Here is a 16760-nt window from a genome sequence, read left to right on the forward strand (position 1 = left end):
GACTCCTGTATCTGAGTACTACAAACACAACTATTTTTAAAGTTATTGGTGAATCAGAGCTCTCATGCTCTGACAGTTTCAGCCTAAGAGGTCACCAACAGAGGTCCTATGCTACCTGTCAGTGTTTTCTGCTTCTGGGATATACCTCATTCACTGAACAACATTCAGATTGCCTCATTTTCCCTAACTACCATACCACCTGAATGACTGTTTTCTATTCAGGCTTTCAGCTTGGAGTGCTCTAACACATATGTGCTAGTGCCAGTCTCTCCCCGAGGGAATGCCAGGGACTCCAGAGGGAGAGCACACCCTGCAATTTTGTCAATCTGGGAGCATATCAATTTCCAGAAGTCCTGAATAGGGGGCAGTTCCCACCATATGTGCCTAAGTGCACCCTTCTCACTGCATCCTCTTCAGTGATTGTCAGAATTGTTATCAAATATTTCCCTCATATTATCTGATGCAAGGGACCCCTGAACTTGGTGAACTCTGGGTGCCAAGAGCAGTTTTCTTGACTTCTCCAGAATATATCAGAATGACTCTGTGTCTGTCTATATCTCATTTCAACATTCAGTTCATCTACTCCTCTCAAGAGACTATGGATATGTGTGGATTGTTGAAAGGCACTTGATTTTAAAATAACTAATTAAATAACTGTTACATTCTTTTTTAGCCCAACACTAAATTGGGTTGTTTGGAAATGACTTCTCTCTCACGTTTCTTGATTCAGGGAATGCAAAAAGACAGCACAATTTAAGATTGTTACAGTTCACTGTAGCCTAGAGAGACAGAATAGAATAGTTCATAGATCCTGGATCCATGAAGACCAAGGTTCATGTCCCACCTCTGACAACACTCTCTATATGACATATTCTCTGAGTCTACTATCACAGTCGTTGGTGTTGACAAGTTGGATATCTGGAAGATGGTAACTATGTCTCCTCAGGGCTAACTCTACAGGGGTTTGAGTATGGGATGGAGTCATAATTCCTGAAGTCTATAGCCCATGAACCCCAACCAGTGTGCTACCTTCCATGGTTATTAGTTGAGGTCAATTAGTTAGCTAGACATAATAAACAAACTTTTGGAAATGGCCATTTACTACAGTAGTATAGTTGCTACAAAATGCACCCTTCCCTTCCAATAAAAAAGAGTTCAGGATGTACTCTCCTGCCTGTATACACAGAGTCCAGGACAAAGCTAGCTCAGACTTAGAAATCACATGAGGCAACCAAGAGTTGCTAGAAGTCCTTTTGTCCCCTTTGGGATGGGGGAAGTAATCACGAAATTCCTCTTGGGCATGGCTCAGCTTTTCTTCTGGACTCCTTGTGTAAGTTTGAAGCAATCCTTAGTATGTTTAATTTGTTCTTGGCTCCCAAAGCTGACACCACCTTGGCCTTGGTGTTCTGGGAATGCTGCTGGGATGCCAATGACAATTCTGAATCTTCTGTTCCTCTGAACCTCAGGCAACTCTGTAAAAAGGCTGGGATCAACCTTTGCCTATTTTAGTACCTTATACAGAGTAGGCACTTCAATGTTTGTTGACTTGAATTCAATTGGATGTAAATTAGCCTTTATACCAGCTCTAGGCTTCAAAGAGAAATTGCTAAGTAGAGGAAAATCTAAATGAAATAACTAGGAGAAAGGGGGGGAAGGAGATATTATGATTTTTCTTTTTTTCTATTTGTATCCTTAGAAGGAAAAAGATGGAGAAGGTGAAGACTTTTCTTGGGATTAACTAAGGCAGTCACAGATAAACTTGCTTTGCTGGGACAATTAAAATCACAGTGGGAAAAAGCTGTAGGAAATTTAACATTTGAGTGACTTGGCTAGGGATCTGAGAGTCCTAGACAGATTCCTGACAGCCTGAGAAAAATTTTGGATAAATTCTACTTAAGCTCAGAGATTTGAGAAGATTTAGATTAAGTACAGATGGTTAACTAGATTGAAAACTTGTTAACAGAAGAAAAATTATATTGTACTTCTTTTTATTACCCTGCAGTGTTTCGTATAATAGGGCAGCTAGGTGGAGCAGTGGATAGCATGCTGGGCCTAGAATCAGGAAGACTCATCTTCCTGAATTCAAATCTGGCCTCACACACTTACTAGACATATTTCTCACCATGCTTAGCACATGGTAGGTGCTTAATATATTTGATGAATAATTGTTGATTAATAGTTAGGGACTCATGAAGTACCTATTAAAATGTATTTTAGTACTGCATTTCTCTCTATATCGATCAAAAATATATTATTCCTTAAAATGTTATACAAATATTAATAATTACCAGCAAATATTTCTGTATTAGCTTTAAGTTTTATCCATGGATAAACAGCACAACAGAATGGAAAAATGAATGTAAAATATTTACTAAGCTCCTACTATGTGCCGCTGTAGATTCAAATACAAAAGTGAGGCAGCCTCTGGCCTCAAAGAGCTTATATTTTAGCACAAGGAAACAACAAATAGAGGGAGTTGTAACTTGAGAAGGGTGTTTTCATCTAGAGAATCATAGGGATGTTGAATAGTGCCATAGGAGAATTGATTACAAAGCCCTTTTCAGGGAAAAAAAAGTTTTTATTTGATAACTCTTCCCATAGCAAGAGGTGGGAAGACCTGGAATGAAAATGGGGAGAAGATGGTATGCATGTAGCAGAAGGGCAGTTAGCAAAATATTTGGGCTGGATCGATGCACTGGGTATAAAGCAAGATCCAGTTCAACAAGTCAGGATAGCTCAGCCCCAGGACAGAGCTCCAAAGCTGAATGGATTAACTTCCTCAAGGAAAAAATAGTCTCTGGAGGTTTGGTTTGAAATCTATATTCTAGACGTAGAAAAGTGCAAAGTTGCAGGGGTTGTGCTGGAGGTGGAGCAGGGAAGATACCAAAGTGGGATGGCTGGCTGGAGTTTGAGGACAGATATAGTGCATTAGATGAGTTTACTTATACTCACCAATCAGGGAGAGCCCACAGTAATTTTTGATTCATTTAATAGGGTGATGGGAAGTTTGCTTCACTGGAAGGGCAAGCCCTTAGGGTATCTGATGTCAAAATACAGAAACAGTACTCTCAGATGAATTTTTCCAAACTCATAAGTGAAATAATACCAATGTCATAAGTAATTACAATAGAAGTGACTAATACTTTTATGGAGTGTGAAGCAATTCACTCTTCTCAAAGATTCTCTGTATAGAGGGATCAAAATTTTCTTTTTAAAAAATATTGTATTAATTTATTTTGATTTATTAACAATCACTTCCATATGCTTTTGAGTTTAAAATTTTTCTCCCCCTTCCTCCCCACCACCCTCCCCAAGACGGTGAACAATCTCACATGGGCTATACATTTACATTCCTATTAAACACATTTTCACATTAGTGAAGTTGTAAGTAAAAATTAAAACCAATAGGAGGAACCATCAGAAAGAGGAAACAAAGCTCAACAGAAGAGAAAAAAAATGATAGCGATTCAACTTCCATAGTTCTTTCTTTGGATGTGGATAGCATTTTCCATCATGAGGCCTCTGGAGATGTCTTAAATCCTTGTAATGCTGAGAAGGGTTAAGTTTATCAATATTAGTCATTGCACAACGTGGCTGTTATTGTGTACAAAGTTCTCTTGGTTCTTCTCACTGCACTTAGCATCAGTCCATGCAAGTCTTTCCAGGTTTTTTCTGAAGTCAACCTCTTCATCGTTTCTTATTAGCACAATAGTATTCCATTACATTCATATACCACAACTTGCTCAGCCATTCCCCAATTGATGGGCATCCTCTCAATTTCCAATTCTTTGCCATCACAAAAAGAGCTGCTATGAATGTTTTTGTACATGTGAGTCCTTTTCCCATTTGTATGATCTATTTGGGATATAGCCCTAGAAGTGCTATTGCTGGATCAAAGGATATGCACATTTTTATAGCCCTTTGGCCATAGTTCCAAATTGTTCTCCAAAATGTTTGGATCATTTCACAACTCCACCAACAATACATTAGTGTGCCAATTTTCCCACGTGTTCTCCAACATTTATCATTTTCCTGTTTTGTCATGTTGGCCAATGTGATAGGTGTGATGTAGTACCTCAGAGTTGTTTTGATTTGCATTTCTCTAATCAATAATGATTTAGAGCATTTTTCCATATGACTATAGATGACTTTAATTTCTTCATCTGAAAACTGTCTGTTTATAGAGGGATCAAAATTTTCCACCTAACTTTTTAATTCCCATCAGCCATTCTGTTGGGTTTTTACTCTATGAACATCATGCTCCATATTAGGTCTACCTCCCCCTCCTGAAGCTCCCTTTTGTATATTGTCTTCCTTCATTAGATTGTAAGCTCCTTGAGGGCAGGTTCTATTTTTTATTTTTTCTTATTTGTATCCCCAGTGTTTATTGGCTATTGAGTAACACCTCCATTTATTGGAGAGAAAAGGAACATACATAAATTATATCATTTAGTAAGTAACCTATAAATAAAGGCCTGACATACATAAGTGATGAGGGAAAATCAATCAGTGGAGAGATTATAGCAGTAGTTCTTAATCTTATTTGAGTCACGGACCCTTTTGATAGTCGGGTGAAGCCTATGGACCCCTTCTCAGAATAATATTTTTTAAATACATTGAACAAAATGCATAGGATTACAAAGGAAGTCAATTGTTTTGAAATACAGTTTTTGTTTTAAATTTACAGATCCCAGTTTAAGAACCCCAGAATTAGAGGACTGTTCCTCAAGGAAATCTTTTTTTGTAATTATCATCAGAGAGCTATATTATCCTCAAAGGAGGTGAGCACAGAAACAAAGAACTTACTGAGACTTGGACTTGAAGGAGGTGATGCAGACTGCTAGGAATTTAACACTGATTGAGGACCCAATAGTAGGAGATTACTAGTAATAACTAGCATTATTTTAATGGCAGAGAATATGGTTTTGGTTCCAGTGGTAACTGTCAACAAAGACAATTACAAGGGAGGGAAAGTGATGGATGTGGTTTAGTGGAAAAGAGAGAAAAGGGCATCCTAGGCAGGAATAACAAAAGTTATGTAGGCATGAATAAATAAATATGTGTAGGAGATGATAAGGAAACCAGTCTGGCTGAAACAGAGGGGCCATGTTGGGGAGCAGAATGGTTCAAAGTAAATATTTTTCTGAATTGTTCTATCTGACCAATTCCCTTTCACTGTTAATCAACTACTGCCCACACTCATATGTACTCCTTCATCTAAAGCATATTCATATGGTTATGCAGACTTTTTGGGAGCCAGTTTCCTTCCCTGTTTTATAATTATTCCTTTGTAATGTTAGGCTTTGGCATTTGCCATTCAGATATGAATATCATGTTGTTGACCTACAATCAATGCAACATGTACTTTGAATTATTTTCCCAGAAGTAATGATGGATTTGCACAGCTTGTGGAGATGAGCTGTACTATCCCAAGCAGCCACTAACTTGTGCTATTGTAGCCTTAACTCATCTCTTTTGTTTTGATCAAAGCAACTAGCTGCATAGAGCCTGGGCAGGGTTATGAGTGCTATCTTTGGTGTTGAACATAAGAAGCTAACCAGATAGTTCCCAAAGTATATATAACTAAAGTTTGAATGTTCCTTACATAGGAATGGCTGGACAGCTGAGCTCCCATTTCTATACCCATTGCCACAAACTTTCTTGCCCTTTCTTCTTTACTTGTCCCTTATAGTTTCTAGCCCCACTGCCAAACCCATTCTGCAAATGCCTAGGAGCCATGCCATTGCTCTTCAATTGCTCCTAGCCCTGATAACCTGTTTTTCACTATTTCTCCCATGTCAGCAATAGCATTTACTGAGATAATGGGGGAGAAAGAGGAAAGAGGAGAGTTGCTTGACACTCCTACAAGGGCTTCCTACCATTAGTATTTAGGAAAAGATGGATCAAATGGTGATGGAAATGGGAAGATAAGCTATGTCTAACTACTCCCAAAGTCTTTCCTTTTGCTTATTGCCACCCCAAGTACCACTGTGAAACAGGGTCAATTGTGGCCAGACATAGGGGAGTAACCGTAGAGCTATCACTATCAATATTGGTGTCTAGGGCAAGCTTTACAAGACGTACGCAGAGAAAACAACAAGGAACATGACTTCAAATCAGCTTCTAAAGACAAATTAAGTTGTGTGTGTTCATGTGTGTGTAGTGGGCAAAGACCCAAGAATTCATGGAACCATGGTTAAACAAACACCTTGGGATAACAATAGGCTACTCCTGGGTGAGATGGTAGAAGAGGGGGCTGGACTAGGAAGGAACTCACCTGGAGTGTAGAAGAGGAAGTTTTCCATCTGGTAGTTTCCTATTTTAACTAATTATTCTCTTTTTTCTAATTTTAGACCAATGCTAAAACTTAAATACATAATAAAAAAAAAAGAAAAAGAGACACTATAAACTTAAATATAAAATTAGAAAAAAACAAAGTCATGTGCACAGCAGAACATAAAAGAGGATTCAAACTATATAGTGATAACTTTCATTTCAAGAAAGCCTATATGTTAAATCTGTTCATTATGTTGATAGGTGTCCATCTTTTCTTTGCTTCCTTGTAGGTTATTCTTTTTGTTCTCTGCTGCACACTTTTCACTCTGTTCTTTTCCCCCCTCTCTCCTCCCTACCCACCACCCCAGGGCCACAGTTGAGCACTGGATATATTTATATATAGGCATTGACATATACATACACTTATACATATATAAATACATATATATTTTCCTTAAGAGATCCTACTCCTAATCTTTGTTTTTATGTTTGTGTACATCTTTTTATTTTTCTTATCTTTCCTGACTCCTTTACTTTAATTCTATTTGCTACCTTACCTTCCTATTACTTAACCTACCCCTACTCCAGCAATCCCTCCCTTATCCTCCCATTCCTCTAAATCTAACCCCCCTTCTATATCCTCCTTTTAACCTATTCCTACACCCTCCCCTCTAAAGATCCATTCTTTATCCTCTCCCCCTTCCCTATCCCCTTAGAGTTTTATTTCTTTCTAAATTTAGAAGACTTTTATATTATTTTCCCCTCTTAAACCCATTCCTGATGACAGTAGGTTTCCAGAACTAACATTCTCCCTCCACATCTAATTCCTCTGTGTTGGTTCTTCCTCTTTTGCTTCATTTGTAAAAGATAATTACTCTTTTAGCTGTACTTGAAAGACTTCACTTTTTAAAGTCATATCATACTAAGGTCTATCCCAATTTTCATTATAAGTTACCTAATTACCTAATTACTAGTAACAATCTTAGACACAGGTTTTACGTTTTTCATGCATAAAAGGTAAACATCTGACACTTATTTAGTCCCTCATAATTGGCCATTGGTATATACCTTATATTCTCTTGGCTCTTGTATGTTAAATCTTCTATTGAGTTTAGGGTTTTGTTTTTTGCTTTTTGTTTTTTTTAAACAAAGACCTAAAAGTATGGCAGTTGATCAAATGTCCATTTTTTGCATTCAGAATTATGCTTAGCTTTGCTGGGTAGGATATTTCCGGCTGGAAGCCCAGTTCTTTTGTTCTTTGATATGTAGTGTTCCAAGACCTGCCATCTTTCAATGTTGCCACTGCTAAGTCTTGTGTGATTCTAATTGTGGTACCACCAAGTGTAAATTGTATTTTTCTTGTTGCTCATAATATTTTTTCCTTGATCTGGGAATTTTGAAATTTGCCTATAACATTCCTGTGAGTTTTCCTCATAAGATCTCTCTCAGGTGGTGATTGGTGGATTTTTTCTATTTCTACTCTCCCTTCTTGTTCTAATACATCAGGGCAATTTTCTTTAATTATTTCTTGTATTAGTGTAACAAGATTCTTTTTTGATCAGTACTTTCAGGTAGTTTGATTATTCTTATGTTTTCTCTTTTTGATCTGTTCTCTAGAACCATTGTTTTTCTTATAAGATGATTTACATTCTCTTCTATTTTTTTCATTCTTCATATTTTTTGTTTTTTGGATTTCTTCATCTCTTATAACTTTGTTGACTTTCTCTCACCCAATTCTGATTTTTAAAGAGTCATTTTCTTCCTTAAGATTCTGGATCTCCTTTTCTAATTGGTTGGCTTTCTTTTTACAATCTTCTTGTTTTTCTTGTATTATTCTTATTTTTCTTTTTAGTCTTTCCTTAGTCTCTCTCATTTGATTCTCAAAGTCTTTTTTAAGTTCTTCAATGAGTTCTTTTTGGGCAAGTGACCATTTGACATTACTCTTTGGGGTAGAAGAAGGTTTTGCTTCAGTACCCTCCTTTGAAGATGAACCATGATCTTCTCTATTCCCATAATAGCTCTCTATGTTTGGATTCTTTTTCCTTTGCCCGTGCATTTTTTCGGGTAATAATTTAGTTTTTATAATCACTTCTAGTCCTGGGGGATGGAGGATGGTGCCTCTAATACTCTTCAGTTCACCCTTCTGATCTCGAACTGAAACCAAAACCTCTAGCCTTCTCTCAGTGCCCACACCAGAGGAGTCCCCACCCCACTGCATCTGCACTTAGTGGTAGTGTGCTGGTTCCTTCTCATCCCCACCAAATCTCTACAGCACAGCTGGGTCTGGCATTCCTTGTCAGAAGAGGTTCCCACTATCTTCTCCAGAACAGATGCCCAACTCCCCTCACTGTCTCAGGGGTAGTGGTTCCAGTGGCTGGGGCAAAGACAGTCTCCCAGACCAGCTAACCCAGGGCTCACTGCTCGTTGTTGAAGTGGAACTTAGTCTGAAGGTGTTTACTCTTCACAGGGAGGAAATCTTGTCTAGGATTTTTCTTCAGATCTTCTCTAATTGTCCTAGGAGGACTCCTCTTCTGCCCCTACTCCTATTTGTTTTCACAGTTCTATGTTCACCCAGAAGTGCTATTTTATCTCTTTTGTGGAGATAAGCTTGAGAGCTTGAAATTTCTGACCTACCCCACCAGAATTCCCAGAATCCTCTCCTAATTATTCTTACCAAGCAATGCCAAGCTCAATTTTACTGTGCTGAATGAGTGTGTTTCCACACTCTAAATTTCAAAACCGTGAAGACAAAGCACATCTTAGTCATGGCTCTGTAAAAGCCTATTCTGCCAAGAGCCAGGGCTTAAACTGCCACTCCTCTTTCTCTTCCTCTTCCCACAATGTAATTCCCCTTTCTTAGCATGGCCTAGAACTATTTGTCAGAAATCCCTGACTCCAGTGATGCTAAGCACAAGAATTGGGGGAGTAGGTTTGGATGAGATATAAGACCACAAGATTTAGAGCTGAAAGTAGCTTTGATAATCATCTGCTCCAACCCCCCCCCCACCCCATCAAATTATAGATGAGGAAACTGAGATGCAGCAAAGTTAATGACTTGCCCAAGGTCACAAAATCAACAAAGGACAGATCCAAGAAGAGTTAAGAAAAACTTGGTTCATGACCTGTTTCTGGCACATCCTCATGTAAATTACTTAACCTTTCAGGGCCATATGTAATCATTGGTAATATGTTGGAGATGAGCAACACCCACCATGTGCCTCTTCATTACCATTTGGAGCAGTTGCAGTCTTGATTACTTGGGGATTGTGATGCTACATGACTCATAAACATGTAGCATCACCAGGAGAATACTAATATTAAAAGCATGAATGTTGTGGGAGAAGGGGGTGGATCAACTTGAAACCTTTGAAATGCTGTTCCATTCCTCAAATGCAATTCATCTTACCCTTTCACATTCTATTCAGGTCTTAGTTCATAGCCCAACTGCAGTGCCTGTCCTAGATAGATAAACAGACAGACAGACAGATAGATAGAAAGATAGATGTAGGAATATATATATGTATATGTATATGTATACACACATACATACATATATATATACATGCATATATACACATGTATACATATGTGTATAAGCATATATGTGTATTATATATATACATATACATATGAATATATATATACAGATATACACACATATAAATATATACATATATGGCAGTAGTAGGGGAAAGAATAAGGAAGAGATTGCATGGCAGGAAGATGTCCAAATTATCTTTGCAGATAATTGGAGAAAATCAGTGGAGGGGAGTCATAGTTTAAGGTAGAGCTTTTTGACAATGAACCTGAAGGTCTGTAACACTCTCCAGTCAAAGCACTTTAAAATGTAATTGAGAAATTTTTAGCAAAATTAATAAAAATACAATGGAAGATAGAATGTCATTTTCAAAGACAATAGGAGGCCTGCAGGGATACTTATGTACCATTTAGTGGCCTCTGTTTCTATATCAATTTGATACCACTGGTTTAAGGGGATGTCATGGGTTCAGATTTGTCTCCATGGCAGATGTCATCAAAAGATGATCTCTCTTCTGGTTCTTTTCTGCTATCTATTCTATTCTATTCTGCTATTCTATTCTATCTATCTGTATATTCATTGATGCCTGGTCACTGCAATCAGCTGGTTCCATCTCCACTCCAGATTTGTCTTCACTACTACAACTCCCCAGAATCTCTTCTAGTTCACCTTTCTCTGCACGTAACATGGACTGTGACTCTAGTGGCAGCCACAATAAACCACAAGCAGCTAGCAAGGAGTGGCCACAGAGAAGGCAGAAATAATGAGGGACAAGTTTCTTCACAGAAAAAGAAGAAACTTGGGGAAGTTGGAAAATGTCTGTCCACCTTTATTTCCTGCCTTTCCTACTGTCCCATTGATTTATTCTTGCTAGTGCACTTCCAGAGAGCTTTAGAAATACATGTTATACTGTGTGGGAGGAGAGCATTCAAGGGCTGCATTTTACTCTCTGTAGTCAAACATTTTGTGATTGATAAAACACAAAAATGATATATCTTGTATTCTCTATACCTTTTAGTTAGCTATATGACTACGAAAATATCATCTGCAGTCATAATAATAATAGCTGGCCTTAAGTTTTGCAAAGCACTTTATAAATATTTTCTCATGTTATTCTCACAACAATCTTAGGAAGTAGATACTGTTATTATCCCCAGTTGGCAGATACAGAAATGGAAGCAAACAGAGGTTAAGTAACTTTCCATAGAAATACACATACTGAGTGTCTGAGGCTGAATTTGAACTCAAGTCTTCCTGATTCTAGGTCTAGTGCTCTATCTATCTACTTATTCCTCTTTCATATTTTCATCAGTGCTTAATGAATGTATTGTTGATTTCATATAGATTTCATAGTGATGAAACATATGCATATAGGTCATAATTAGGAATTTCTTCTCAATCACCCTTTTATTGTCATAGTACTATGTGACATTTTTCCAATTGTTCAACATCTTCCTCTCTTTCAAAAATCTTAAAAATTAATTCCTCATTTCTTTCAAAACGATGCCACCTCCAATACATTTGTTTTATGTACATATCCTTCTTCACCTTCAAAAGGTCTATTTCCACTACTTTCTATGTCTCAGTGGATATTGCTATTGGAATCCATGTAGATTGGTTCCACTGTAATCAGTGACGCTACTATTAGATGAATATATAAAAATACTATGAAGAATTTTCCATTTTTCTTCTATTTATTCTCTTTCAAGTTTCATATCTAAAGTCTCTTGGGATGGGCTGGCTCTCACAAACAGATTTTGACAGAATATACTTTCCTGTTGAATAATGAACATATGAATTTAAGGGGAAAAGTACGAGAAAACAGAAAATAGGATCTTTACTTTTAAATCAATCATTGATATATGCTTTCTCTTTCTTTATTGTCTGTGTCATTTTAATTATCTTTTGCCTGGACTATTGTTCTGTCAGTTCTCCATTTCCAGCCCAGTTTGAACTCACTGCCATCAGACTGATCTTCTAAGACATAGCTCCAAATATATAATTCCTCAGCTAAAAACTTCTACTAATTTCTTTTAGAATCATGATGTCACATTCCTTTATGTGCCCTTTCCTCTAGCCAAACTGGATTATTAACTGTTATTCCATGTGTAATATTATTACATTGAGAGCTTTTTGAGGGCAGATACTATCTTTTGCTTTTCTTTGTATCCCTAGGGCTTGGCAAAGTGCCTGGCACATAGTGGGCAATAAATGCTTATTGATTGATTGGTTGAGTGTCATGAACATGTATTTTCTCACTATTGTACCTTGCTTATTTTATTTCCTCTTCCTGGAAGGCCCTTCTCTACCGTCTCTACTAGCTCAAATACTAATCATCCTTTAAAACTTACCACTATTTCAATCTCCTCCTTAAAATATTTCCTGATTCACCTCAACTATAATTGATCTTTCCCTCCCCTGAACTTTCATACCATTTGGTGATATTTTTATGCATTTGGGAGAGGGATTGGTCAAAGGAGTCCCTAAACATTTTGATTAGTTCCCCATTTATCTTAAGAAGGTTATAGGGCATAGCCCTTGTTTAGAGACACTGAAAGGTAAGCCTGACATGGAGTGCGGGTAGGCCTATTCATGACTTTCTAAGAGGACACAGGTAGCTCCTAAAGATAAACTGACCAGCACTCAGGAGGATACTTTTGTCAGAGAAACCGCTCTACTCTATGGTCTAGAAAAGTGAGTTAACAGTTCTCTTTTCTGTATGTCTTTTCCGTTGAGCTTTTCAGCACTAGCACAACAAGTGTATATGTGTGTATGGGGGTAGTGGGTATTGCTTCTTCTTCCTCCACCACACCCCCACTGGGAACAGTTAATGGCAATATTAGGGTAGGAGCACATGTGTTCAGCCACAACTTCTGAGTGCAAGTCAGAGACTAGTATTTTTAAGAATGGATTTTTTTTCAGAACAAGAGGTAGCAGCAGCAAGTACACTGACAGTGTTTCTTCGGGAGATCATGCTACAATATCATGGCATATTTGCATGTGTTTGCATGTAGCCAGATAGGAGAGATCCTCAGAGTAAACCTTTTGCAACTCGAGTGTGGGTGGCATCTGTAGCACCGAGGTATTTCTTGTATAAACAGATGAATGCACCCTCTTGACCCAAATTCAAGAGTTTCTAAGTCTGAAAGTTTAGGAGTCATACCTTTCAAAGACAGAAGAAAAATTTTTGATACAATGTTTTAATTAGAGAAAGAAGAGAATTGTTCACGTTGTTCACCTACCTGAAAAGCTAAGGCGATGAATTACTAGGAGAGTACATGTCTAATAGGAAGGAGATTGCTTATTTAGAAGCCCCGAAAACATTTGCTTTCCATAGGGAGCTTAAACTACAGGTAGATAATGTAAGTCCTGTGAGGCCTATAGGACTTTCTGAAAGACAGGGACTCCCCAGAATGTCAGAAGGCTAATTGCCTAGATAGTGAACTAAAGTTTATTTCTCTTATTGTAGAGCTCATACGCCGAGTGCTTTATGTATTTTCTGTTTATATTTATTGGATTCTTTGACTCATTTGCATCTTTTCCCTTATGAAATACAAAACAGAACAAAACAAAACAACTTCATCCAATACATAATACGCATGTGCTACCTTGAATGCTTATACAGGAACTTTGGAGTCCTTTTACTCATACACAGGGAAACTTAGAATTGAGCTATACCTAAGCTGCATTTTGAGATTTCCATGAAAGAATTCCAGGTAGAAGTAATGAGCAAAGACAGAAAATGACCCTTATTGGACTACCCTTGAGATCAGACCTAGTTCCATGTGAGTCCAATTTTAGGAGGTGACAGGCCGTGGTTCCCAGTTCTCATAGATTTCAAATTCAAATATATAGAATGGAATGGGCACTTTGCCTAATCAAATTTTCTTATGAATCATTTTGACTATTTTAGCTGTGTTTCACAGATTAAAGGGACAAAAAAGATGTCATCTTCTAAAACTTAAATGAAAGCCTTCATTTATAATTAAACTCTCTTTGCTGGCATAAGACACTAGCTGACATCACTAGAGTACAAGTATTTGAAGCACAAGAATATAAAATCCAAAGAGAAAAAAAAGTAAAATGTTAAGCTTTTTTAAAAGTCAGTTCTTTCCTTATGAACAATCCCTTCATATTTTTTCTTTGTTCTGGGTATATTATATCCATTCTATCAGTCAACAAAGATGACTGGTTGATCTTTCTGTTAGTTGCAGGGCAAAATAAGGAATGCAGTTTCAAATATTTCACTTGAGATGATTTCCTATTATGACTCATTAGAAAACTGACTCAACCGTCAGTCTCCCTAAGAACTATAGGGGAAGAATGCACACCCACTTTCCTTTATTTTTTAATATTCCTTTATAAAAAGAGAAAACATAATACAATAGAAGACAATTACCTAAGTGAAATACTGTGATTTACATTAGATCTAAGCTGGACCAAGATCTAGACCCTTCTCTTAAACAAGAAAATGAATGAAACATGGGGAGACTTGAAGGCCTTACAAAGTCTCAGAGAAATTTAGGTCTAGATATAGAGTCTCAATTAAGAAACTGAACAATTTATAATCCTTATCAAACCTGTAAATTAAAAAAAATCAACATCTTCCTTGGCACAACATGGTTTTCAAATCTGTATGACATTGCTTGGCTCCAGTTTTAGTCAGTATAATTTTGGCTTCTATTCTAATGTGGATAACAGCCAAATTTGTCCGTCTTCCATGTCCAATCCTAGCATCTTTGTTTAGTTCCTTGACTGAGATTCTGTTTTAAATAGCCTGAAACATTACTGTAAAGAAAGAGATTTTCCCCAGCAATTTGAGGTATCTTTGTCAAATCATATAGCTATCATCTGAAGTTTTGTTTTCAATTCAGCTGTTTGAAGAGTGTGGCTTCCTTTCAGTAACTTACTTGGAAATTCTTATGCATGCTTTCACAGAAAATTGCTTTGATTAATATAATTCTCTCTCTGTTAGTTTCCCTTCTTCCATTCACTGCCCTCTCTGATGAGTGAAAAATACAGTGTCTAGACCTCTCAGAAGGGCTAAGCTGGAGGGCAATGGGATGAGTTTCTTATCTTTCCTGTTACAAATTGCTTCTAAAATTTGGGTTTTATATGTGGCTGAAAATCACTAATCAGATAGTAGTAACTTCTTTGTCTAAATATTTAGTGGTTCACACCCAAACTAAAGAGTTTAAGGTCACCCAGTTTCAGTATTCCTCTAATTTGTTAGACCAATCATGCAACAAGTCTTGAGATCTTTTTTTTTTAATTTGATTTGTTATGCTGTTCCCTGACCTCCTCATTTGGTCTTGTTGTGTCTGTAACTCTAGAGCCATGATCCTCTAAGTTATAGGTTGCTTTAGTTTTATTTTCTAAAGATGACAATTTTCTACAAATTTTTTTCTATTACATAATGCCAAAGGGACTTTTATTAATGTATTTCTTAATATTTTCAAGACACATTTAGGATGTTTTTTTTTGGGGGGGGTAAACCAAAAGTAATGCCAGATGGGACATCATCTGAATTTTTATGGCTTTTGTCTTTGTTTAGATGGTCAACAATCATATAAATGTTTGTGTTTAGTTTTAAGCTATATTCAGTCATAAATATCATGATAATGAATAAAGGGTGGATGAAGGTTACTTATGGATAAAAGCTATAAATGGAAGCTCATATTCAAAGGAAATCTTAATTGTGGAATCATTTTCAGTGCTTGAAATGCTACTCAAGACAGAACTACAGTAAAAAGAACAATGATCTTGGGATAAGAAAATCTGGGGGTGGAAGGTAGCCTAGTAATCATCTAATCCAATCCCTAAACATTACACATTAGGAAACAGCCTCAGAGAGGTTAGTGATGTGTCCAAGGTCACTCGACCAGTAAACAGGAAGCAGCATCAGAGATTAGAAAGCACACTGGCTCTGGAGTCAGATAATGTATTTACAATCACAGCTCTACTACTTACTGATGTGGCCTTGGGTATGACATCTCTCTTCTTTGGGACAAAATTTCCTCATATGGAATCAAGGAGTTATGTTAAATGATCACTGAAGCTCCTTCTAGCTTTAATCCCATGAGGCAATAGCACCAGTGTGGGGATTGGAAGCCAAGTCATCAGATTCCTGCTATGCTATATTAATAATTAGTCCTATGTCATAGATTTCCCAGGGTGCATGAAATAATAATATACCTCACAAGGGTATAGCTCTTAAAGTTTAAAAAGTTTTTTATATGTATTGTCTCTTTTGATCCTCACAAAAACCATAGGAGATACATGCTATTATTATTCCCATTTCATAGATGAGGAAACTGAGGTTCCAATGACTTGTCCAGATTGATGTGGCTAGTAAGGGTATGAAGTGGAATGTAAACCCAGGTCTTCCTAACTCTAAGTCTAGAAGTCTACTATACTATGTTTCCACAATTTATTTGAAGTAATCTTTTAAAATAGAAATCATTACAAAATGAAAGCTATTATTATTGTTGTTATTTTATCATTATTCTATGGAAGACTAGGATTCTTTTCAAATCTTTGAGGTTATCAATAAGCATTTATTAATGTTTTATTGTGTGCTGGGTACAGGACAACTAGGTTGAAGCAGAGGAGAGAGCATCAGGCTTAGACTTAGGAAGACTCATCTTTGTTAATTCATATTGGGCCTCAAGCACTCACTAGCTATGCCACCCTCGCTGTCACTTACCCTTCTTTGCCTCAGTTTCCTCATTTGTAAAATGAGCTTGAGAAGGAAAAGGCAAATCATTCAAGTATCTTTGCCAAGAAAACCCCAAATGGAGTCATGAAGAGTCGGATACATTTGAAAAAACAACAACAAAAACCATGCTAATTGCTTGTAATACAAAGTATGGTAAAATAAATTCTCAGCACTGCCCATCCACTTTCCTCAGGTGTAAATGATGTTATATTAGAAAATATACAAAAA

The sequence above is a fragment of the Phascolarctos cinereus genome, unplaced genomic scaffold, assembly GCF_003287225.1.
Source record: "Phascolarctos cinereus isolate Bilbo 61053 unplaced genomic scaffold, phaCin_HiC Scaffold_3;HRSCAF=262, whole genome shotgun sequence".
Taxonomy (NCBI): Eukaryota; Metazoa; Chordata; class Mammalia; order Diprotodontia; family Phascolarctidae; genus Phascolarctos; species Phascolarctos cinereus.